This window comes from Etheostoma cragini, chromosome 14 (assembly GCF_013103735.1).
Source record: "Etheostoma cragini isolate CJK2018 chromosome 14, CSU_Ecrag_1.0, whole genome shotgun sequence".
Lineage (NCBI taxonomy): Eukaryota > Metazoa > Chordata > Actinopteri > Perciformes > Percidae > Etheostoma > Etheostoma cragini.
The window spans coordinates 11,893,527-11,921,127 of NC_048420.1; the positions used below are offsets into that span (position 1 = coordinate 11,893,527).

The 27,601-nt window shown below is 40.1% G+C and overlaps 1 protein-coding gene across 2 annotated transcripts in view; it reads right to left on the reverse strand.

The window, feature by feature from the left end:
• The window catches only part of gabbr2 (gamma-aminobutyric acid (GABA) B receptor, 2), a 172,392-nt gene that overhangs the window by 90,006 nt on the left and 54,785 nt on the right, over positions 1 to 27,601 (reverse strand). The window lies entirely within an intron of this gene.

A 27,601-nucleotide genomic window follows, 5' to 3' on the forward strand; every position in this document is an offset into this window, starting at 1 on the left:
ACCTGCCTGATTTGGCATGGGATTAGATCAATGGTACATAAATTAAAGGCAACAAGCCTTACAACCGTTCCTAGCACAAGCAGTTTGAAGGAGAAATAAGGCGGATGCATGAGTGTGTCTAATCACATTTATGGATCTAATGGCATTGATTGGTCCTAGCGGGACTGCTTCGCAACAGGATCTGCTGCTGCTAATTTTGTGTGGTTGGCCTTTGAATAATGAAGTGGCTATCATGGAGAGGCTAGATAAAAAAATATTGGTAGGTAAATATCACCTCACTCAGAGTGCATTGCTCCTTCCTTTCATGTTTATTATACCAAAGGTGTTACATCAAGGACTAATCTGAAACTGTGGAGTTGTTATCTGACAGCATCAACAATGTATTCTAAACTAAAATTGGGTATGTGCCTCACATAGAGAGAAATGAGAGGCAAACAGAATTTATTTTGTAATAATTCTTTCAAATGGTTCCAGTTAAGAAGAACTAATGATACTCCACTAATGTTCACCATTTAACAAGCCGTCATTCTTTGATCAAGTATCTTGGTACAAATATTGATAAGACCATACGTTCTGTGGAAAGGCATGATCAATAACACAATGACAACCCATTAAAATAAACAAAAATAACCACCACTTTCCACTTCAGAAATCCCTTCCTAACTCTGCAGTCTTTACCTTACAAATTCTTACACATATTTTTAGATATTGTCTTGTGAACTTTTCCATTTTTCTGCTATAGACGCATGAATGCAAAGTGTGCTGCAGCAAATACTTGGAGGCAACACTCACTGTATAGTATATGAGTATATAGTACATTGACAAGTTTTGCAACATCATTGATTCATCCCTGAAACTTCAGCAAATTATAAAACTGAAAGGAAAGGTTTCACATTTTCAAGGGATAGTATCAAACAACTTGAAATTCTCAAGCCACCCCTATCCATTACCTCTCCCTTCGCCCACAATACAACAGATTCAAGACCCATCCATCATGACGGGGGCCCCGGAACCCCGTGCAAAGTAATAGCTAGGTAATAGTAGTAGTGTTGATCAGGAAGAGCGGAGGTGGTCCTGGGGTTTATTCAATATTCAAGAGAGGCATTTGGTGCACTGTGGGAGCACCCAGCTGGAGATGCGGCAGTGAGGGAGAAACTTTGGACCCCTCACCGACCACATCCAGAACTCATTAGCACCGGGATGGAGGAGGGAGAAATAAATAAATATTAATGATGGAGGAATTGAGTGAAAGACCCAGTGGTGTTTACAACATCAGATATGGAGGTGGGGAGACAATGCAGGGCCTGAAACAAACAAACAGGGACTCTGAACAAGGGAGAGAAGAAAGATGAGAGAAAAATTATGGGGCATCAAGTCAGTGCTACGTATGCATCGGATTATTGATCTTATACTGCATAGTGAAGCTGGCTGCACGAGTATTAGAAGACAATGCACCCATGCATCATCTCATCTCATTTCAAATTAAATGGAGAAGATTGAATGTGCTTGATTACATTGCAATTTTGCTCTATGATGTGAGGGTGAGGATTTATTGCTACATGAATTGTTTAATAGGTGAGGGATCAGATGCAATAACAGCACAAAGAACAAAATAGCTTCAGGTCCACACTATGCCCAGTCGAATGGAGGCATTACAGCTTCCTGCAGGGGCTTGACCAGGCAAGTATACAGTCCCTTTGATATTAGTATGTACAACTTGTCTACAGGCTTTGACACTTGTGTGTAGTCTTACCATAAAGACTTACTCACATATAGGGCAGGTCAATATGGTTAAAATGTACAATCCGTATACATCAAAAGTGGATAAAGAATCCTAATGAATTGTCATGCTGCTTTACTCACACATAAAACAAATATATAGGATTTATGTGTGAGACGGCTCCACCTTTTACTGGACAGTTATACTCTGAAACATACACAAACCCACACTTGATGGGCATTGATTTTACAAGGTATTGATGTGTGTGTGAGTGTGTGTGTGTGTGTGTGTGTGTGTGTAAGTGAGGACATTAGACATATCCACTCTCTGCGCTAGGTGGTGACAAACATTCTGCACCATTTTTCCATTTTGTGTGTGTGTGTGTGTGTGTGTGTGTGTGTGTGTGTGTGTGTGTGTGTGTGTGTGTGTGTGTGTGTGTGTGTGTGTGTGTGTGTGTTCTCTGAACACCTACGTGGTGCTGGTAAACCCCCATTAATGATCAGTGTTTGCATACCTTCTTTCCTCATTAGCTTCTTAAAGCAGTTTGATTAATTAAGGCTCTTTTTTTTTAATCTTGGCAATGCTTCAAAAAATGTGTTTCACAGAGTAGAATACCTGCATGTCAAATATAGTGATCAAAACAGCAAGCTTACATTCAAACAGGTTGATTTTAACATCAAAGCACACCCCTTCATTTGTGCACATCCAAGAGTCAGACACTGCACTGTTCTGTGACAGGATACTAAAGCCCACATCCTCACATCCCATGTCCACTATATGGCCTCTAGACAGGTGAGTGATGTGGCGGTTTCCTCCTCTCTAAAAGCTCATGGCCTGCTGCAGCCTCTGCTCTAACACGTCAATCATGTTATTGCTAATGCCATGTACACACACACCCACACACATGGACTAAGTGATGTTCTGTTTAAATTGTTGGCATTGCACAACACATCATCACACTTCTTATCACTTCATCCCCGGTCTCTTCTCTCAGACTCTTTCCTTCCTCATATCCTGTCTGGCTTCCTTGACTATAAATGCAAAACACTATTAAGCACAAATGTCAGACCAAATAATATAAAGAACAGCTTGAAGGGTTTGATGTCAGGTCTATTGTGATTAAACTGGGGCGACCTCTAGCCCACTCAGTGAGAGCATTTGCTCCATGTTGGCTGAGTCCTGCAACGGCGCAAGGTCCAAACCCATCCCTCTCGCCCTTTCCAGTCTACTGTCACTATAATAAAAGGAAAAAAAGCCCCAAAAAATAATATAAAAAATAAAAAAAACTGATGTAGTGCTTTAACATTTTATATCCGGTATAGTCATGCAATAGTTTATCATTTGCACGCCCAAATCATTTTTAACTTGCTGTACCAGGTTTGATGTTTGGATTGGTCTGGTCTCAGCACATTGTCACTAAACCTGTGCTGCACAAACATTCAACCTTTCCTGCACAGTTTTTAACGTTTTCAATTGCCCTGCACGAGCATTCAGATTGAGCTCAGATCATCAGATACTTAGGCTTTTCCTCAAGCCGACCACTTAAAGATACATCCCTGACACAGGCTGCATAGTGGAGTCAGCATGTGCACTCTTTTCTAAGGTCATTGGTGACCTCTCAGTGCTCGACTTGCCTGACAAAATCCAATTTGTAAAATAGCTTTGGCTGAGCTTTTTACGCCTCATGTGAAAAGGTAAAAATTACCTGCATCTTACATTACCAAATAATTCACAAAGGCCTATTTGTCGTACAGTATGGTATGTGTTAGGCTTGTTAGACGTGGGAGTTCTGTAGACCATTAATCAATAGAATTTCTCACTTGTCCCCACCGTGTCTCTGGTAGTGAGAGGCAGGAAAGATGGGACACCCCTTTCTCTCTCTCTCTCTCTCTCTCATCACCTCTGCCATGAGACGGGCTCGTAGGGCTCTGCCATTCTTCATACACAATTTGCTGTCCTTGAGCGGTGGAGAAAAGTGGCAGTGAAGCATCGCTAGCACAAACCGGATCCGGGGAAGCAATTTTTTAACGATCCAGGTGTGGTGGCGTGTACGGCAGATATTGACAGGATGTGAAAATGACAGGAGAGGATGTGATACCCACTTAAGCTACAGCTTGAGAAGTCAGTTACCGGAGCATGTTAATGGGTGAGCATGCACAGGCATTTTTAGAAGGATGAATGACATCATTTCAGCAATCGATGAAAATGACCAACAGCGGATCTGTACCTCAGATCGGGTTGGGCAGTATTATATCAATATAGCGACATAAGACTCGATACTGTCTATACTGTATTATAATATGATATAAGTGTTGTCTTTTCCTGGTTTTAAAGGCTGCATCACAGTAAAGTGATGTATTTTTCTGAACCTACCAGACTGTTATTTGACTTTACCCACTTAGTCATCATATCCACTCCAGATAACTGTTGATTGTTATTAATTTTTTTAAATCATTATTTAAATATTTTGTAAAAGCACCAATTTTCAATATCGTTGAGGTATTTGGTCAACCATATTGTGATATTTGATTTTTTACATATAGCCCAGCCCTAACCACACAGGAGAAACAGTTGTTCTACCCTTATTTCATCATATTTTATGGGACTGCTCTCCACTTTTCAGGTCTTACTTGGTTATACAGTATCACTGCATTCTAGCCAAACCTTCGCAGAGACATCAGTGAATACTAAGGGGAAGGTAGGAGGAGGGGGCTATGAGTGATGGTATTCTGCCGCCTAGTTCCATAACTATTCTATTTATAAATAGAGATTTGATACCGTAACCTGAAATCTCACTGTGCTCCCTGCTGCTGCCACTTAGCTGCCTATGAATGATTAATGAGCAGATGCTGAACAGTAGAGACCATTATTGTTCTTTTCTCCCCTGCCTCCCTCCCTCCCTCTCCCCTCCATCCATCGCTCTGTACACCGATTCCTTTGGGGAGGCAAGGAATTAAATTGCATGAGCTGGTATTTTCTCTGCTTAGTTGGTCAAGTTGTAGTGAACACACCGTAAAAAAATGTCAATGTCCTCATATTTAGAAATAAAGTGATACTCCAAATTCTAACGAGCCCGGTAGACTTTAAAAGACTTGAAGCTGCGCTCAGTTTTAAAGGTGATGATATTTTTAGAATGAGGAAAATCAGTCCCCTATAATACTTACTAGTACCAAGCTAATGTAACTTAGTAAATTACAAAGTGAACACCACACATACTTGGCTAAATATTTTACTTCTTCAGAAAAAACATTTTTACTATAAAATTAAGTCTCTGTTTATCAACTGTTTGTATAAAGCACTAAGCTTGGCCTCTAAATGTCTTTCCTTTCCCTCCTACTATCTTTCACAGGCAGTAATATTTTCTATTCTCTCCCGTCTATTATTTTCCCCTGACGTGAAAAAAATTAAAAAATGATGGTTCACAAATAAAGAACTGCAAGTGTGTATACATGCACAACTCTAACGATTTGTATATCTAAACACAGATATTGTGTGTGTCCCTGATTTAACAGTATAGTTTTCTAGATTTAGAAAAAAATAAGGGAAGTTGCATGGAAATTGCTAACTGAATGAATCTGTAGGCCATCTTTTCCCTGAGGAGGAATGCACATGTTTACTGGTGCTCAGTAAAATATTAGGATGTTTGACAGAACCGCCAATAAACGTGTGTAATAGGTTATGTATGGGCAGTGCAGGGGAAGCCCACACATGTGATTCATGTTGTGAGTGGGCAAACATTTCACTGGAGACAGCCAGCATTTGCAAATTACTATCTTTGAAGTTGGCAGACTCTCTCTCTCTCCCTCTCCCTCTCACAAGCATTTACAGCCCATACTTATAGGACTGGAGCTGTCGTATTTGGTCCAATAATATTCAGATGTGACTCTTCCCCTTGCTTTTCAATTAAATTGTTAATGAAGACAACGATAAATAAAGCATGGGTACACAGAACAGACAGGGCATGTAGGATAGAGAGGAAGAAAAACAGCTTCTGTGCCAAAGCAAGAGGATGATGCTGGGAACACCCAGATGGTTTCATGAGCGGTATTTTCTCCTTCTCTCCATTTTCATTCTCCTGTACATTCTGTCTTTTTTGCACCACTCTCCAAGGATGGCGGTCTCTTGTTTTCATGCAAAGCAGAACAAGGATGGGAGGTTTGAAAAAGAAAGGATGCATGCTGATTGCTCATAAACAGTTAAAGCTTGGCAGAATAAAACCTAATGCTTTGAATGTGAGGAAATGGTCATCAAATGTATATCTCTAAAATGGCCCACTGAATATATTTGTTTCCAAATCTTTAACACTGCACTAATTAATTTTTTGACCACTTGGGGGCAGCGCAACAAGGTGTCAGGAAATCACTGAAATATTTTTAACTAAGAATGTGGATATGGTAGTATGTTAGCCACATATTGCCTATTTACCAGCAGACAAGAAAAAAATTAAAACAATGCGTTAATTTAAAGTCGAATGTGAGCAATATTCACTCTTCATCTAGCTCTGATTAGGCTTCCACCACCTGTGAGGTCCATTTCCTTCTTTCATGCTCTCTTCCTCCATTCACAAAAAGACAATGCCATGATCCTGCAGAGTTATCATTCTCCTCTCTCCTTTACTCATCTTTACTTCTCTCTTCATCTCTCTCCATTAGACAACTAATCTGATTTGCAGGCTCTCTCTTCTCTACTTACAGCAGGGCTAGAGATGGCCTGGAGATATCAGTCAAGAGATGAAGAGGTATGACATGCCTTTACATACCAGTGCATGCTTTTACATACCAGTGGTTCCCTGTGACCTTGGCATTATTTACACGTGATTTCTTCAGCAATTCAAAAGCCCTTGCTCTCTTGTATTGAAGGGTGGAAGTTCGACATCTTATTGCATTTCACTACTGCAGAGCAGAGTAAAGTGACCACTGTGCGTAGGAGCGGGTACACCGAGTTACCGCCTATGTTCCTGGGAATAGCGCCTGTAACCACTGTAACTGTGTTATCCTTGGGAAAGTATTTTTACAGCCATGTTCCATTTAAGAAGCTAAAGGTGTAAATGTATCTGTCGGACTATGATAAACTGACACCAACAGTGACTTCAAATGCTTTCCGAGGTTAGTGGAGTGTGTTGTGTTTGGCTGGACCAAACCGGAAAACTGATACTGTAGTGACTGTAGTGGTTAAAAATAGTAATAGTAATGTACAGGGGAAAGACTGTGGTCAGCAGCAGGTTTAGGACACCATTAGGGCTGCAAAATTAACCGAATTTTAATCACGATCACGATTTTGACCTCCCACGATCAAATTTGCGTGATCAAACGATTATTTTTAATGTGTCATTTCATAGAACGAGACGTTTTTTTTTTGTTGCATAGCGCATCTACCACTCCGTAAACCCCTGTCTGCTCGTGTGCCAGTCCGAGTTGTTTCCTGAATCGCGCAGCTTAGTTTCAAGATGTAGACAGTCACAGAGGACAGAATGACGGGAGGAAAATTCAACACATAGCAGTTGTTTATATATTGACCTAAAGGTTTACCAGTTTACCAGTAAATGCAACATTTTGTCCCGGCTGTGTTATTCAGACAACAGCAGTGCTAGTCGGTGGCGGTGCTAGTTAGCGTCTGTTAGCTCACAGGCTCTAGGGCGCAAGTAACATTTTTCCTCTAGGACGCACCGGTGCAACTAATGTCCTTTCATCTGCTGCAATGTTGTTTATATTGATATAGTTTAATTTAGCGTTACATGACCCATTTCTTCTGTAAAGCCGTGCCTGTGTTGGATCTCTCTACTCTCCTCTTACTCTCCGCGCAGCCCGGCCGCACAGCAACGACGGTCCACACTTCTGACATTCGTCTACAGTTTTAATTGTTATTAACACAGCTGTATATTGTTAAATATGAGGGACAAACCTGTATTTGTACCAGTGTTTTTGCGGGTAACTCTGCTATCATGGCCGCCACGGCGACAAACACAGAAGAAGTTATTAAATGCAACTAACTTCACTTGGTAGAGTAATAGCGTGAGACGGAGCCTGCTGGATCTGCAAGAGATGTGACCCATGGCCAGAATATCATAGTTCATAAAAATGCAGCGCAGTGACAATACAGACTTTTTGTACACACGACGTGTGTAACTTCACTGACCCGCCGTTCGACCCGGTGCTGGACCCACTCACTCTGTGAGTAGCACGCCCTCTCTCTCCCTAGCTCTTTTAATCAGTTATTGTTGAAAACAAGTGAAGGAGCTTTCTCAGAGATACATTAGAAAAAAATATGTATCCCACGCTATTTATTTCATAGCTAATTTTCATTTACATGTGTTGCAGCTGTATGTCTATACAATTTCAACATAAGAAGAATGTAACATATTATGGATGTGAAAGCAATTATAAACAGCCTATGTGACAATAAAAGTTGTTTTGGTTAATATCAACAAATAATCGTGATAATAATTGTGATCACAATATTTATCAAAATAATCGTGATTATCATTTTGGCAATAATTGTGCAGCCCTAACCTCCATGACTGTTATTATGAAATGTTACACATTTGCTTTCCCTCTTCAGAACCTTGTTTTGCACTGATGTGAATGTAGAAAACATGTAGTTGCTCCTTCCTACACTCACATCAAAACATTGTCAAAATATGTCATTACATAATTTATAACTACAATTATGAATACAATTATTTAAAAGTTGATAAATGGGACACCCTAGAATTAATTTGTTGTTGTTTTAGAGGAAGATGTGGGAAAAATGAAAGTGAAACATTTAAACTTAACAATATATGAGCAGATTTAAAAAGGTTAACTTCGTCACTTGATGTGACTTTTAAGACATATACACAAAACATACTTCCTCCATTGTATTCCATTCATCTGGAAAGACTGGAAGACTTAACACCACCTCTTTTGTAAAAGTTGAATGGAGAGCAATGTAATTACTTGCTTGATCTAAGATGAGTTGAGAGCCAGCACCATAGGACATATATTAATGCATTGCTTAGAAAACAAAGAGTTTACACATGAGTATTTTTAGACAACAGAATTGTTCGCGCATCCATTGGTTGTATCCCTCTGTTAAGAGTTGGGTATACAGTAAGACACTGTTTATTACACATATGGAAATGTGCATGACATTTCATTTAGATATAGTATGTTTCACATTCTATATGCTCTGTACTCATTTACAAAAACACAGCACATATGCTGTATGCAATCAGTGTAATCAGGTTATATAACTTGGTTCCACGAGTAGTTGTTGTTTAAGAGCTCTGACGACTTTAGAAAGAAATGTAGGAAAGGACACAGCAAAAGACAGGTGGTGGAAAAAATATCTATGTTTGAAGCACAAAAAAAAAAAAACGTGTTACAACACACAAATTAACTGGTTTTAACAACTGAGAATTATTCTTGTGAACGCTCACTGATTCTGCAATGCAAAGTGTTGAAACATGTGAAAAGCATGTATCCAAACACACGTAAACACATGTGTAAACACACACACACACATAAGTGAAAATAGCCTCTTTGAAAATAAAACTGCAACCAGATTAGAGAGCAGAACATGCTCTCTGTAATCTGTTTACATCCCAGCCGTACTTCCATCAGCAGCACAATACAGTATGTGAGGCTGGACATGAGTGCTCAGAAAAACACTTTAGTTAAATAAACCACAGGGGGAAATAACTGAATAATCAGATGTGGCTCTTCACTCGGCTGAAATTTCCCAACATGTGACCTACCGTGGGCTTGCTGAATTATTGCTAACACATTATTCCTTCACAATCATAGGGGAACAGTGCCTTAAGGCTTCCCTCGGCCAGGAACAGCACTCCCCTCTAAGATCAAAATGAGAAGAAGGGTGGATACCTGCCTGGTTTAATGGTTTCAATGCAACACCTTCGGTGGTCATCTTAAAGAGCACCTTTCACCTTTAACATGGAAGATGTGTTACATGCACATATATGCATTGGCACTATATAGACATGTCATGTATGCATTTTGTAGTCAAAGCAGTGAGTCCCGCCTCTCTTGGCCTACACAAGACTTCTTTCCCTATCTCACGGAAACAGAACATTATGGCACTACAGAAATCCATTGAGGTAGTAAAATGAAATAAAAATGTAACGATAAAGATAGTTTGCAAAGAAAAAAGGTGAGAAAGAGAAACAGACAATTGGAGACAAAGATTTAAGTGAAAATGTTGCCCATACACTCGCACAGTAGTACAACATTTTCCTGGATTTTATAACTTCCGCTGCATTACTGTATTGCTCATTTCGCAAAGCACATTCATAACATGTTTTGCTATGTCAAGTGGAACAGCAGAGGGCTTTATTTTTGGGGAGAAGGAAGCACACATTTTGTACACAAACAAAAGCACATCCCTCCTGCCACTCCAGCTACAGTACAATAAATTGCACACATTTTTTTTCTTCATTGTGAAATGTTACACTTCATCCAAATGTCATTTCTAGTCTGCATTATACCTAGTTAGAAATTTAGAGTTAGTTAAAAAATGGATTTTGTATGATATCCCATTTTCTATAAATAACTTATCTTTATAGACATCCTGTATTGGAGTCTTGGTCTCTTGCTGTCTGCTTACCCGCAGCATGACACACAATCATGTCAAGCAGTCAATGCAGTCACAGACAAGTGAGACTGCGAATCGGCATCTATTTCAGCAAATCCACTTTGGGCAAGTCTTTGGGAATCATCTGTATGGCTGGCCTGTACCACAACCATCTTTTTCTCCCCTTCTTACACTTTACAGTCTTTTCTCCTCCTTGTTTAAAAAAAAAAAGTGAGGCCATTAGCCTGAAGAAATATTACATTTCTCATCACATAAATATGGAAATAATGTTACTGCAATAACAAATGTTTCCATGTTGGCCACTGATACCGTTCAATATAGATAGATAGATAGATAGATAGATAGATAGATGGACAGCCATGGACAGTCTGAAGAATTCTGCCCACATAAAACATCTCTTCCGGGGCCACTAAGCCACTGACACTGGCCCTGGTGTAGCATTCATCACAGCTATCTGCTTTAGCCAACACATTGTGATTACACTTTGCAGTAGTATTGACTTTGTGTTAAATCCCGGTCTGTTACAGAAACTCACAGCAAGAACTTTCTGCATTCATCTCCACCGCCTCCCTTTCCCTCCGTCCTCCTCAGCCCATCTTATAATATTGACAGATATACTTTGTGGCTGTGAAAAGCCTGTTTTTTCCCCACATAGTATCCTAAAGAAATATATCCAAACGACTCCTTCTCTACAGTCGATCAATATGTTCAGTTCCGAACACTCTGACTAAACGCACTTCTACTGTTGCAGTCGTCATGCATGACCCTCTGGAGATCACAAGAATTAGTGTGAGTTGGTTCGGAAAAATGAAAGCATCCGCCCCCTGCTCTTGCATTTGTCAGAAATGATCTATCATAGATCACTCATTGGTTTCTGATGATCATCTGATCTCCCCGAGCGCCACCTACACACCCATTCACATAACATAGTGTCTTTATTTTTTAAATATCCATCCTCAGAGATTCCCATACCTCAAATTCTCCCATCTTTTCAGTTGAAGCATGATTTCGTTTTGTGCAAGTGCGACATTGGAAGCAGGGACAAATGAAGTTAGCTTTTATTTTTGTTCCGTACACGGTGATATTGCTTCTGTTTATACAGTATACAGTATATCACCGGCATTGACACATGTAAAGACCTCACTCAAATACTTTGATATCTTCTCTCTTCCACTGCCTCAGTTTCTTTCTTCATTTCAGCCTTTTCTCTGCTTTCTGACTATATTGATAACATAATGCATTACTGTGCTGTGCAACGTTGCTCACCCTCAGGGTAGGCTAACCTTCTCCAAAGAGAAGAGAGAATAGCAGATTCCTCTCCACTGCTCAACAGCCGTCTAGTCCTCTGGGCAACAACTCCGCCGCCTCCCTGCTTGTCAGAACACCTCTTTGCCATGCAAATTGCTTTGTTTATTTGAGGCTCTGCTCTTTCTCAAGCATCCTCTTTGAGCATAAGGCAGTTTGGAATGAGAAACAATGGCTTTTCTCCACATTTTAAAATTCAACCTTAAACAGTTTGAGCCCATGCTGATAGGGGAAGACAATGTCCTGGTGGATTTATGACAACAGGGTCAAAGGGTTTAGTTATTCAATTGGGGGCTTCTTGTGGGTGTGGGTTGGACTGTGGACTGTTGTTGGGAATAGAATTGGCAGAACTGGATGTGTCCGATCATGACGGCTTCCCAAGGTTATTGACTGCCGTATGTTTCTGATATTGGGTGCATGTGTGAGTAGGTTTCCTTGTTATGTCAGCAGAACAGCGATGGTCTATTGGGAAAACATTAGGCCACTCCCACAGTAGTTGATGTGTTAAAAGGCTGATAAGAGACAGACCGTAGAAATGAAATTCTTCTTTTTCCTTGACATTTGTTGGATCACATCAGTTTCAAAAGGTTAGATGTCTAGGGGTCTTTGAAGCATGTTACATGTTTCTTACATGTTTCTCTAAATTCTGATCTGCCTCTAAACCACCAACCTTCAGCAAAAAAACTCCTTTCTCTCTCTCTCTCTCTCTCAATCTCTTTTTACTACTTTATTCTTATTCACCCACCTCCAGACAGAGTCAATTGTGTGTGGATTTATGTGACTGATAGAGCTCTGAGGGAAGTGGAAGCATCACTCCCTTCCCTGAAACATGGCTTGAGGGTGGTTACCTCCTCCCCTCCACAACACACATATACACATACTAAAACCCCAGTGTCCAGGTTTTTAACTTGCCTGACTTAAACCAGGAGGAACCCTAAGGTGAAGCTGACATCAGTAAGAATCTGCAACACAGGGACCACGAGGGGAACAAAACGACACTATCCAAAACTGAGACTCCCTCCTCACAAGGTGTTTCTTCTGTCGGTCAACCGGCTATACAACAGTGAGTAGTAGAAATTCATCTGGTTCTATTGAACAGAACAGCTTCAAACCTTTAGCGTGAGTGTTACATTTTTAGCCATAAAGAAATAGCTGAAGTAAACTTCTAGTCAGAGCAAAGGAAGAGAAGGAGAAAGAGGTGGACGAGTGTAGTACAATGAGCACTTAAGTAAAAGAAAGACTTGGTTCTGACTTACTTGAAAGGACTTTCCCTCTGTTCTGAGGAAAGGTTCTGCCAAGAGGATAAAATGTAACTTGATCATATTAAAGGGCACTGCAACAAAGGTGAATGATATTAGGTTTATTAACCAATTAAAAAATTGTTAAAAGGGTCTCAACTCTTTGATATGTGACTTTTCATAGCAACATGTGGCAAATAAAGCTATAAGCATTAAAAAAGTCATGTGTTTACAATGCAGATGTATTGCTAATGGGGTGAAATAGCCTTTTCTCTGAACCATATACATGTATAGTTGCTATGGCCTGGATGATAGCCTGGAATATGCAAAAACCTTTAAGGAAAATGTAGCAGTGCCTGTAGATTCCCCTTCATAATGCCCTGTATCAAATGTGTGCAAAGAAATGCTTGCTGATCTTCCCTAACACTTTCACTGAAGGATGAACAAACATATAGTACCAAAGAGCATTAGATGTCTATAGGAGCAGATAATGTCAGTGACAATACACCCACGTCATGACATAATAGTCATATCTACAAGTCATCAAAGTAGACACAATCAAATGTCAACCAAAACGTGGAGGTATTCGGGAATACACCTTTTTTATCTTCACAGTATTGTTGTTTGGAAGAAGACCTTCCGCAGAGTCTCTCTCTCTCTCTCGCTCTCTCTCTCTGACCATGATTATAGTGCCTTATAACGCTCTGCTGCAAACGTGACGTGGGTGTCAATGCGGCCCGTTACCACACTCAGCATGCTGGGTATATATCAGCGACTCATCTTCAAGACACATGATTCAAGGTCTTTCAATGTTAGACATGCTATTAGGTCTCTGCCTATTTTTTCCTCTTCTTCTTTGCTTGAACTTTCAGATATCACTGCTTTAATTCTACTTTGGTTTCCTGGGTGGATATAATTTCCCTTTGTGTTGTTTTTTTGGAGAACATTGAGGTGGATTTGGTGGCCCACATGCTGTTAGTATCAATGTCATATTAGAACATGTACTGTAACATCAGGGGGCTTTATTTCACTTTCTGCTTAAAAAGGGCCTACGCTATGTGAATAACCTCATGACCTAAAGCTTGTTTTAATTTGACTCTGATGTGGTAATCAGCAGATAAGCGATGGTCAACTAGAATCACACCAATGTTTTTATCTAATGGCATTTTCCATTATTGGTACCTGCTTGACTTGGCTTGACCGCGGTGCCCCGTGCTCCTTTTTCCATTGCAGATTAGTACTGCCTCCTGTGTGAGGCGAGCCGTGACTGGTCATCATAGCAGGAAACTGCCGTGACCCACGCGACACACACACACACACAGAACGTTTGTGTTCTTTCTTTTTTTTATTCTCGACATGTGGCTGTTGCCACAGCCAGAAGGCCGATTAGTTTCAAAAGAAGCTAGAGGCAGCAAAGCATGATACAGTGAAAAGTGAAGATTCTCTCCAAACAATCAGCAGTCTGCAGGTTTTTACGTCACCTTTTGGCATCGCTTCAGCTCACTTGGAACCAGGTAGCAGGTACCAAGGCCTTTTTTTCGTAACGGAAAACCAAAAAAGGCGTGTAGAGTCAAGGCGAGTCGAGTAGGTACCATGCAGTGGGATGTCCTTCAGCTGTGCTTGTTGCTCTCCTCTAAATAGGAGGATGTGTGCCAACCCTCTAACAGGTATCCCACCTTGATCAGATCAGTTCAGTTGCTGTAAGCAGAAGCAGTAGAGCAGGAGGCATCTTAAGCTATCTATCAGCCACTGTTGTATTGAAGACAAGTTAAGAGGTCGAAATCACAGGACTGGGAGCGAGCCAGGGTTTAGGCCCTTACTGTATGTGTAAATTATACTACCCACATCATTTGAATCACTTTTACCTACCGAGCAGAAGAAATAAGCTAACAGAAGAAGGCAGAGATCTGGAGAAAAAGTCAGTATCCATAACAGCAGTACTTGAGCTCTTTTCTTAACTCTCAAAAAAGCAATATTACAACATTCCATTTTAGACATGTATTTACTATTTTAATCCCATATAACCCAAGACTTATTTGAAGCACCGAAACAATCCGTTCAACACATAAGTTTAGGTTTGTTTTCAAAAGAGATTTTAGGAATTTTAAAAGGCCAACATCAATGTTTCAACTTTTGGCCCCAAATTATCTATTATCGCTCTAGAAAAGAAATTGTCCGTCAGTTTGTTCTAGACATTTTTATATGAAACACATGGTAATCAGATTTATGCAAATACCATAAAAAGGAGAATTTAAGAAGATGAAGTGAAAATGCCCTTACATCTCAGAGGGTTGAATAAAGCCAAGTAAGCGGTTCTGTGAGCCTATACATACAGTGTACAGTGGTGCTTTGAGCTGAATGTTAACCTCAGCATGCAAACACGTGCAATGTGACAATGCTAAAATGATAGTGTTTAGCAGTTTTTTTGAGAGTTTTGACTGAATAAAGAAAGAAGGATTAAAAAAAAGTCACCTGATGATGGTCCTAGAAGTACCAAATATGATGACAATCAATCAAGTAGTTGTCGAGACAATAAACTCAGAACTACAAATGTCAACCTCATGGTGGTACTGGTGGAAAGGTCAGGGGAACACCAAAAGGCATTAGGATACATCGTCTGGGAACCATAAATGTCTGTATCAAATATCCTGACAATCAATCCAATACTTGTTGATATGTTTCAGTTTGGATCAAAGTGATGGACCAGCCAACCAAACAACAGACAGACCAACATTGCCATCTCTATAGCCAGGCCGCTACTGTCGCTAAATATCAGTTCTGTATCAGTGGATATACAGTGATGTATGATCATGCATGTATGTGTGTATGTAACCACTATTTGTAAGGATCAATCTGTACATAGCATTAATCCAAGTCGGAACATGACCACAATGCATTTCTATGAATTGCACTACCTTTCTTGGCAAGACATGCCCTGCATAGCAGCTGAGTGGTAGGCAGATGATTGAAGTTTTAGTTAGGCACTGACCTCGAGTGGTTAAGGTTAGGATAGCCAAATAGGTCAGGGGATAGGATCTGAACGCGCAAGCTTGAACGCCTGGTTGATCCTAGGGCGTGTCTTGGTAAGGAAAACAGTGGGATTATTAATAACTCGTCAATAATTCCTCAGCCTGGCACAATAACCACTGCATAGCACAAATGTGGATGTTGGTCTTAGAGCCAGCATGTAACTGAAGAAAATTAATTAACAAGGTTCTGAGTCAATCAGCCATGGATTTTCAATTACTCTTTGAATGGTGGCCGTGAAACAGCCTTAGCTGTGAAATATGCTGTAGAGAGGTCTGAGAAAACAGGAACCGGTCCGGGGATTCATTTCAATGAACTGCCCTCAAAACATTGAATTTTTCAATGATGGCATCTGATAGCATCTGGCCTCTGCTATGGACGGCCACTCCCCTGAGCAGGAAGAGAGACGAAAGAGAGAAAAACTAAAAGTGTCCGAGAATTTGCCATAGGGGTAATGCCTGTCCACCTATATACAGAAACCTCTTGCTCTCTTTCATGGCCTCCCTCAATCTTACCTTTGCTCTCTTCTTTTCTCTCTCTGACTTTTTAATTTCCAGACACCTGCAGGGGCCAAAAGGCTAGCTCAAAGACGACTCTACATTTTTTTTAAATTCCATCTTCTGGGTGGCGAGGTAGACAAAGCCAGGGTCTGAGGTGAACTGGCAGTTAGACAAGTAACATGAAACACCCCTGAGCACGATTACATCAAAAGACTGAATCTCACTCACACCTTTGGTTTCTGCAGAGCAGTGTTACACTAAGAAGCCGGTGGAATATTAGAGGGGTGGAGGTGAGTGTTTATGCTGTATTTTTTCAGCCTGTTCTTCTTCTGATCTCCACAGAGGTTCAAATGGTTTTAACATCTATATTTCTAGAAGTTAAGCTAGTGGAATACTTCTTATGCAAAACTAAATGTAATACAATAAATTGTTACATGGTTTTAATGCACTTACTGTAAGTTGCTTCGGCTAAACGTGGCAGCTAAATGAAAATAATGTATGATGTATGTATTAATTTCTCCAAAAAAAACTAATGAAATTTAGTGAAAACAAACCACAAGTTCACAACATATTTCATTTGTTACAATATTCTTTCCAGAAATACAATATCTGCCGCCGGAAGCAACTAAAGCATGATACAAATTTACGTGATTTCTACGGTTCTGTTCAAGCACCCACATTTGGTTAAGGTTAGGGAAAGAATAGGGTCCTTGTTTATTATTGAGAAAGTAGGGACTTCACCAATAGCATTTAAACAAACCTTTTTTAATCTAATGTCTGTGGGAATGTATAAACCAGTTTGATGGTCTTGAAACAACCTCTTACGTGGCCTTAGCCTCTATTTTTGTAAGAACTTATATTTAAGTATTTCATGTTTTATATTTTGGGAACACATAATATAATAACTGAGGGAGGAATACCGCTAGAGTAGGTTATTCAGAAATTATATCAGTAAATAAATTGATCAAAAAAGCCTGGTCAGGGGATTGCATCATCTGTTTTCTCTGTGAAAAAACAGATGAAAGATTATAGCCCCCCTTCATAGACAAAGCGTACCTAGATAAATGCTGAGGAAGAGAACTTTACCCCCATAATCCGCAAATATCCGTTTAGAAAAGCAAAGGCGTGTATTCAAGGGTTCATTGCTTACCCCATAATTATACCAATTAAGCTGATTACTCCCACTGTTCTCCACCAGTGGGGGGAAAGGAAGTAATGCCACAACAGAGCCTGAAAGCAAAGTTTACCTCTGCAGGATAAACACCCGGTCCAAGTAAAATATCTATCCAGGCCCCATGCTAGCTCCCTCTCTCTCAGCCTGACAGATCAATGAAAGCAGGTTGTAGAGTACAAGGGGGAGGGGCTCGGTATGGATGATAAGCAGGGAGTTGTTCAGCAAACCAATCAATGGACAAAATAAATATTTTGAATTCTCTCGTTCAAGTTGTCTGTGGTAAATCTGCCATACTTCCTTGTTCTATAAAAATCAAATGGATGAGATGGATGAGCATCCATTTTACGGGGATTTTTTGTGGTCTCTGTAAAGTGTCCTAATGACAACACATAAAATGTCAAGATAATTATTGGTAGTAGTAGACCAATAATGCATGGTTGGATCTGAGTGTGTGTGTGTGTGTGTGAAATAAAAAGGAACAAAGTGCCAGTGGTTACTTTCAATTATGTCCTTATTCATATTTAATTGTGTTTATTGGAGCTTAAGGTCAATGGTGGTGTGTGTATGTGTGTTTCCTAACACTGGGTGAGGCAGCTGGCATCCTGCTGGTAAGTCTGTGCTGTCTCTTTAAAAATGCACAATGTTCCACCACAGGGAGCGGTGATCCCCCTGGCCTTAACCTATTGAGCAGTAAATATCAGGTAAAATGGCCCCTAAAGTTCCACATCTCACAATCTTCCTTCTCCCTCACAACCTTCCAAAGGGAGCCTTGAGAATAAACATTACAGCATCTGCTTTACTGAATGAAAATATCTATTTAGGATCGTTGAAAAACTTGGATCGTGCACAAGTTCTGACCCAAGGCAAACTGTGGCTAAGTCATGTGAATATACAGTACGATATAAACAGTGGATCTTGTTTCAACACGGAGATGTATTAACCAAGGTACCACCAGGAAGTGGTTTTAAAAGCCAGGTGCTAGTGTGTGTGAAGGGAATTTGACACTGCATCAGCATTTAGGTAGATGAATAATTCCTGGATTTTATTTCACTGTAATGGATTTCCTCGGTTCTGGACAGAAATGAAACTGCTAGTGTTCAGGTTAGCCCTAAAGGACACATTTGAACGGAAGTTTAAGTATAACCCTCACAACTGCAGGAGATGCTCTTAAAAATAGGGTTGAGTTTTCAAGGGAGAAAAGAAGCAATCAATGGGCATCACAAAAAACATCAGAGAGTACAATGTAAATCTTTTTTTTTTTAAATAGGATAATGCACAATTCTTTGTAATTGTGTTATATTTTATTCTGCCTTAAGATGTAGCCTTTGTGTTTTGTCTAATCAAAAATAGCAACTCAGTTCGGGAAGTATTGTATAGCTTCACAGAGCAAGACTACATTGAGAAAGCTCCATTTTCACTCTCTGGGATTTTTTGTAAATTCATTCATCATTAAAACTAGACAATAAACAGTAAATATATAAACAAAGCATGATTCTGCAATTGCATGAGCTACTACTACTATATAATTTTTGGTTTCAGCAACAACTGATTAATGTTAACCCAAAACTAGATTGTACGACCCGCCAGGTGTAGGGAGGTTTCAGTAGAGAGCTAGCACTCATAAAATCTACAGCAGCCTTAAAATGTTGTTGTACTCAAAAATGAAAACAAACGTATGTTAAATGTTGCCTGTAATAGATCAAATCTAACCCTAATCCAAGTTTACACAAAAAACAGGACGTTTCATCCAGTAAAAGCTGTGCTGATGTGAGTTCTAAATATATTACTAAAAATGGATAAAACATGCAGTAGCTGAAAAGCAGCAGCTGAAAGAAGACAGTATGACAAGAAACAGTTCTGATGTATCATGGAATACCCACAAGTTAAACAATTATAAAGATTGGTACAAGTGATCTACCTAATCACTGTATTGTGTGTGTGTGTGTGTGTGTGTGTGTGTGTGTGTAAGGACATTAGACATGTCCACTCTTTATGCTAGGTGCTGACAAACATTCTGCACCATTTTTCCATTTTGTCTTCCACCAACCTGTGGAGTTCAGTGGATGTCAGATGATAAATGTGCATGAATTTATAACTCTCTGTGTGTGTGTGTGTGTGTGTGTGTGTGTGTGTGTGTGTCTGTGCATGAGAGACAGAGAGGTTCAAGGACAGACAAATTCCACTCTGTACTAATGAGCTATAGCTGTGCTGCTCTGTCTGCTTTGTCTTGCAGGCCATCCTGCTTGCAAGCCACTAAAAGGTTTGAATTAAAATTTTAAACAGAGTTGTGACGTGCTGCCTGCATCTCAGGACATTTCTATATAAAACACACTTCACCTAACACTTCACTGACTGTGAGTCATGTTTTCTTTTGCGGTCTGTCAAGTCGGAAACCCTTGCGGTGTCCTTAAAGCGGTTCAGAAGCTCAAATACAACTTAACAGTCAACAATTGTTATAGGTTTAATCTCATTTCTAGTGTTGCAGAGTCTTTGTAACATACACTTGTTTTACAGCACTGTTTGGATATACAAACAAAATGGGGTTTGGACATAAGTGGTGTGTAGCATCCAATTCCACAACATCAATAGTTTGTGGCTATTTTTGTGGAAAATCCTGTATGTGTACTGTGTGACTTAAACACACATTCTAGTGCAGCAGATTTACTATCCAGGGACCATACTGTCAAGCAACATGTTTGTAGTATAGTCCTTACGATGTTCTGTCTAATGTCACACATAAGCAGATGCAGTGTTGCAAATATTCTCAAACATTCTCTGTGTCAAAATAAGCCACACTTTGGTAAATGTGTCATCTGTTCAATGACAGATTTCATGTGTAATATTCACATACTATAACACCTGATTTGAAAGACAATGTCATGAAGAAATGTCCTGCTGTATAATGATGTAATGGTACCAGTTTAAAGCCATAAAGAACCTTAAAGGCTGCCCATTCCATGAAACTGCTCAATCATTTGAATATGCACATCATTATACCAATTTACATGTAAATGTGATGCTGCAGGTACAAAACAAAGATAAATCTTTAGACAAATGTCACATTATAAACATATAATTCAGCAGAAAGCATGTTATGACTATTCACAGTAGGTCTTTCTGCTCTCTTTCTGAAGCCCCTATCGTTGCCAGCATAATTAGTAGAATATTGGGACTTCCTCTTGCCAAACGCTTCAACACGTCATCAACAATTAGAGCAATTTTATACTGTGTGCCCAAGGATTTCTGAGGCCCTTTGAAAAGGAAACCCCTTTTGTTACAGGAGAGGGTTAGAAAGAAAAAGAGGGAAAGCGAGAGATTTGACATGGAGTGAGAGAAACACGTTAATGATAAGAGCAAAACTATAAATACCTGCATGCACATCTATGTGTCTGCATCTGTGCATGTATGGCCATGTTCATTTATCCATCTGAACAATTGTTTGTTTGAGTCTGAGTTTGAGTGGCACAGCTGTTCAAAGATGACACCAGCTGGGAGTGGAATTAGTGATTCGAGAGGAGAGAAGCCATTTGGCTACTGTTCACTGTCTCGGATAAGAACAAGAAGTCTAATTCATCCAATGGCCACAATTTAGGGAAAATGGCAGGGTAGAATCAGGTGAACACACAATCCATTCATCTCTAAAATAGCTAAAAATGATAGAAAAAACCTTTAAAAAAAAATGTATTTATTTTTCCAATCATGTAGTCATGTGGACATTGAGGTCCCTTTATGTTGTGATGAATCAAAGATATCAATACCTTGTGGACCTTCTTTGTCAGATTGAATTAAACCAAGCAACTTTGAGAGGACGTTACCCCTGATCGACAGAATCAAACCTGCCAATATGAAATTATCAATCATCAAAACAAACGTTCGTACATAACATATTGTGTACAGACTCATACAAACTATATTTTTGTTGTGATTATGTCTTAAGAGACCAAGCTGATGATGCCTGAAGCTAAAGAGACATTATCATTTATCACCACCTATCGTGCTGGATTCCACTTGCAGCTGTAGACTATAAAAAAAGTTCTGAATGACAGCACCAACAGGGAAAGAAAATAGCATTGAGCTCAGTATCAACCTCAAGGAGGCTTAACGCTTCCGTGTTCTGATGCCCTGATAAAGCAAAAAAGGATTGTGTGGGAGGAAAGAGAGCTAGGAAAGAGTGACAAAGAGAAAAAAGAAATTAAATCAAGGAAGGAGGTGGAGAGTGTTCAAGCATTTCTGTCTGGATCGGGTGTTTGTTCAGCTTTAAGATGGATGCACTTCCATAAACTAAACAGTTCAGGCAGTGTATTTAGTATATTTAAGGTAAAGACAGCCATCAGCAGCACAGGTGAGCACTATTTACTGCACTGTGCTGCATGTTGCTCTAAATACATTCAACAGTAACATTTGGGAATGACTGTAAACTATATAAAACATGATTTGCAGGTGTGTCAGTGTGCGTGCTGTGAAATGTATACAGTACAGCAGAGGAGTGAGAGAAGGAAGATGGAAAGTACTCAAGAGTCTATCTCTCTCTCTCTCTCTCTTTCCATTTCCTCTCTCTCACCCACTAAGTCCTTCCTCTTTCACTTTCTCCCTCTTCCTCCGTCTCTTTCTGAAGGGGAGTTGATGTTTCAGATATTAGTGAGCAGTGTCAGACAGTTACACTGCCCTTTATCGATCCTCTCTCTTTCCAAGCAGCTGTTATGGTTTTAATGGCTTGTAATTGAGCCGGGTCCTCTTTGACGTCCAATTGCTCTGCGATTCCACCCTTGTTTTTGATATTATTTTAAAGGATCCACATAATGCCGCCCTCAAAGAAGCCCATTTCCGACACAAATTTGTGGGTCGAGGAGGTCCCCAGCCCTGTGATACCAAATTGTCCCTATATTATACAGTTTATATTGCGATGACGATTAAATGATATGTGCATCCCTGGATGTTTACTGTGATCAGAGTGAAGCTCCCTTATCTGCAATTGTGATGTAAAATGTATGTACACTACAGCTTACATCCCGGAGCTGATACCTGCAGGGAAAGTGGTCTGACTTTCTCAATCCCTCACTGCAGCCTCCTCTGATTCCTTAAATTATAGTTGTCCATTTAAACTTCCTCTACATTGTGCCTCCCACTATTATTCTCTTTCCTGCTCCCTTACACATTTTCTCTTTTGATTTCTATTTGACTCTTCTCCAATGCTTCTGAGTCAAATTGCAAATTAGCTTAAGACAATGTATTTTGGCCTCATCATAGGATTTTCTTGTTAAAAGCTTTATTTTCATCGAGAAACTAAAAGTTGTATATGCCCAGCTAGCTCTTCAAAGTGATATGGACTCCATGACCTAAATAAGGAATATCAAAGCCTGGAAATCCCAGAAGAGACAAGAGAAACAGGAAAAGAACCAGGATTTTGGGGCACAAAATATCAGATCAGTTTTCACAAGATGGTATACATGATAAAGTCCCTGTGTGAAACATCAAAAACAAGCTCAAACTATTAGTGTGTATAGCTTTATGGGTGCTGGTAGCTGGCTGGACCGGCACCATCATAAGGCCCCTGAGAATGACGCACTGATGTTATTTTTACTCGCCCTGCTACAGAAAAACTACAGCGGGAACGATAGTACTCAAATGCAAAAGAGAATTCAGTATGTTTTTATCTTTTATTCTTTTTAAATGTGTCTCATAAACATCTTGGTGTCAAAGAGATGTGTCAGTAGTAAATAAAGAATGAGAAACAGAAGGATGTTCTGTCAAAGCTCTTGCTCTTATTTAGTGCTTATTAACTAGCATGTTTATTCAATATGTGACACCAACGGTTGCGACCTGTTACCGGCTTGCATTCAACAAATGTTGCTAATTAGCTAATTACTGTTTCCTATCAAAAGGGCGCGCATTTAGCACTGTGAATACGTTCGACAGCGCACGTAAAATGCAGCAGCATGTACTGTAAAGCTGAGCTCACAAGTGCAGGCAGCATTCATGACCAAATAAAAGTTTGATTAATGCACAGTATAGCATATAATTAATATTTGTATTTTTTTTTGTCTGTTTTGCTTTCAGCGATAAAGAGAAACTGTGATAGACTCAATGGCATCAAGAGGAAGTCTTCATTTTTTTTTTCCAACTGTGCAGCAGGCTCATTTGTCTTAGAATTAGCTTTGCTTTGAATGTCTACATTTGCCTTGTTTAACTTAATCTGCAGTCGGTCCCAAAAATCTGGGATGCAATTTACAATCCATAAAGAGGAAGTTGAATTGTCCTTCCACTGACTTGTGAAACAATATTAATCCAGAATGTAATAAGGCCCAATTGCCTCTCTTAAGGATCCTGTCATTTTCCCTACAGGCCTGTCCTAAGGCACACACAGACAGACCGACAGACAGACAGACAGACAGACAGACAGACGTGAGTCTGAAATCAATCCATTTGACTGCACCTTGTACTTAGTCAACAGCCAAAAGAGGGGGACTCACTTGACAGTTTATATAGCCTCTAGTTGTCCACAGAGCAAAAACTGCAAGCAGTAACACAGCAATGCAACAATGGGAGCCTTGTCTTTACTCATAATGTTGATAAATGATGATGTATTGTGATGCTCACACCATCCTTGCCCTTGCACTCTGAGATTTTAGCTTAAACTTTGGAAGTCATGAAATATGGATACGGTACACAGGAGGATTTGACGCAAGTAAGGCAGAATACTGCAGTGCTAGGCATCACATGTTTTATTGAAGCATCCAGTGTAGCACTCAGGGAGTTTGATAGAAAGAAAACGGGAAAAAGGAGACCCTAAAGAGTTGGTGGAGGCTTCAAAAAAACAGAATGCTGCATTTCAAGGAGACAGGGATGCAACTTTGCGGTCCCTAAATTGCCTGGTTTAATGAAGCACCGGCGATCGATACAGCAAGTGCTGAAGAAAAATGGGCTTCATATGCAGGTAAATAATAGCGCTATGTCCCGGTCTTGACCACAATACCTTGAGAAGGCACATCCATATTTTCCTCCCTCTATATATTGACAACATTGTTCAGTGTCTCAACAAGATATGATTCAGTGGTTTGATGTTATGCCAGCTCTACATTGAGAACCCATGGAAGTGTCTAAACTATGATAAAGAAAAAGATGAGCCTGACTTTCCGGTTTGCTTTTCCAAAAAAGTCTTTGAAAGTCATATGGATTCTTTTTACTATTCAAACTTTGCAGGAATAACTCTCTTCTGTCTTCCTCTTCTCTTTCAAATTACAAGAGGCAGAATGATCGCCAAGCATAATTTTTCATTACAACCTTGTCATGGCTGAGAGTGAACAGTGCCACCACTGATAGGCCTAATTGGTGAGTGAGAAGGGGCCAGCATTTGGCAGTAGGGTGGGTTGGGGTTTATTTCCTGGCACTAAATGAGCCATTTACAGAAAATAGACACTACTGCTGTGAAGAGGAAAAGGACCTCTTGTAAGTTAAGTAAAAGAAAGTAAAGTGAGAGCAGCATGTTGTACAGATACCTACGCCAGTAAGAATTTAAAATGCTTGCCAAATGCCTTTGGAATTATATAATATCATGGTGAGGAGAACACAAGATTAATCACAGACCAAGATGGCTGCCAAGAGGATGGCTTCAACCTTCATTGTCTTGCTGGGGGGGGGGGGGAACACAGCAATCAGTGGTATTTGTGGCTGATGGCAGCTCACAAACACAGCTGTGTCTTGCCCCATTTCTTTGAATTTCAATGTTATGCTATTACACTCAATGCCTGTCTGTCTATTTCTCCATCCTTCCCTCAATCCGCTCCTCGCCATCTGTCTCTGGTAGCATTCTTATCCACCATTTTAATGTGCTTGGGTCATTTTAGCGCGTGTACAGCGCTGCATTACAAAATGTGACTGTAGTACAGCGCAAAGCAGAGCTGATCAGAGATGAGCTCGACAAATAACCAACTTGAGCAGCATCACAAGACATGAGTCAGAATTACAAAGTGTCACAAACAGAGAGGGGTGTTGAAATTAATTCTTGCATCAATGCACAATGGACATGGACGCAGTGACGAAAAAAGACGAGATTAAAATGTACCTTAAAAAAATCTCTCTCTCTCTCTTTGTGTGTTGTGTGTGTGTGTGTGTAAGTCCTAGGTGTCTTCAATTGCCAGACCCATCGCCACAGCACAGTGTCTGGTTCTGGTGGTTGATTAAAGTGGGCTTGAACAATCTGGAACTCCGCTTCAGCATCTTCGACGAATAAGTCAATTATTCTGATTGGCAGTTTCATACGTCAGTGTTTCATTCAGCAGTGAGTTGATGAACGGGGCAACTGTCTTTGGATAGTTCAAATATCTTCAATAACAGCAGGACCGTTGAGTGCTTGGCAAGTCTAGATAACTAGATAACTGGAATGCTCATTATATAACATTTGAAACAGGAATCTGACTAAATAAAAAAAAGCTGACAAAATTCAGACAAAACATTTTGACTGAAAGTAATCCTTAAAAGTTGACTAAAATGTAATGTCTTTTCATTGACTAAAATGTTTTGAAACTATAAAACTATGAAAGCTTGATAAATAACTAAAAAGTGACTAAAACTAATATGCATTTTGTCGGACTAAAATTAAATCTAAAATAGCTGTCAAAATTAACACTGCATTAGAGATGCCGTGCACCTACATGCTTGCTCACATAAGAAAAGATGTGTGTGTAGGAACAACAGTTGCCCTTGCCATCAAATACAAGTGAGAATTCTTCAAGCATCTCCTCTAAACACAGAAACATGCTACATTTGTTTTATGTAGCCATTCACTTTACATTTTCCCCTCAATCACTTGCTGTCTGGTATTTAGATAGTGTCAAGATGTATATTTAGGATCTTACTTACATGAGTTTGTTGGTGTTCAAAGTCAAAGTCAAAGTCTGCTTTATTGTCAATTTCTTCACATGTCAAAACATACAAAGAAATCAAAATTGCGTTTCCCTCTATCCCACGGTGACAAGACATTTATAACAAATTTGGTCCACAGACAAACATAACAGTCAAGTAAACAACATAAAAAAGTAAAAATAATAAGATATATACAATGAGGAAAATAAGAGCAGCGACATTTTTGTTAAAAATGTGCATTTATGCATACTGTCGACAGTCTATGTAATGTGCAAAAAGACAGGCGGTAGCATAGTGGTGCTGGTTATGTAGAGCAGCAGAAATGTGTTCTCAAGTGTTTTCAGGACAACAAAAAGTCTGCAAGTGTACAAGTTGAGTAGTGCAAGGCAGCCATTTTGGGTCCAAAGTCAAGGATATTCATGTAACTGAGGGTAGAGGGGGGAGAGTTCAGCATCCTAACAGCCTGGTGTATGAAGCGGTTTGTGAGTTTGGTGGTGTGGGAGCGCAGGCTTCTGCACCTCTTTCCAGAGGGCAGTTGATCAAACAAATTGTGAGCGGGGTGACTTGAATCACTCACAATTGTGGTGGCCTTGCGGGTGAGGTGGGATGTGTAAATGTCCTTCAGGGAGGGGAGTGTAGCACCAATGATCCTTCCAGCTGTGTTCACTATGCGCTGCAGGGCTTTCCTGTTATATTCAGTGCAGCTTCTGCCCCACAAAGCAATACAGCTAGAGAGGATGCTCTCAATGGTGCCTCGGTAGAATGTTGTCATGATGGCTGGTGGAGCACTTACTCGCCTGAGTTTCCGCAGGAAGTACAGGCGGCGCTGAGCTTTCTTCGCCAGTGATGCAGTGTTGGTGGTCCAGGAGAGGTCTTCACTGATGTGCACCCCCAGAAATTTGGTGCTGCTCACTCTCTCCACCACAGCACCGTCGATGGTCAGTGGCAGGTGTTGGATGTGACCTCTCCGGAAGTCAACAACAATCTCCTTAGTCTTGCTGACATACAGCAGGAGGTCGTTGTCCCTGCACCACGTGGTCAGAAGGTCAACCTCCAACCTGTATTGAGTCTTGTCGTCCTTGGTGATGAGACCCACCAGAGTTGTGTTGTCAGCAAATTTCACCATGTGGTTGTTGCTGTAGGTTGCAGTGCAGTCATGCGTCAGCAGGGTGAAGAGCAGCGGGCT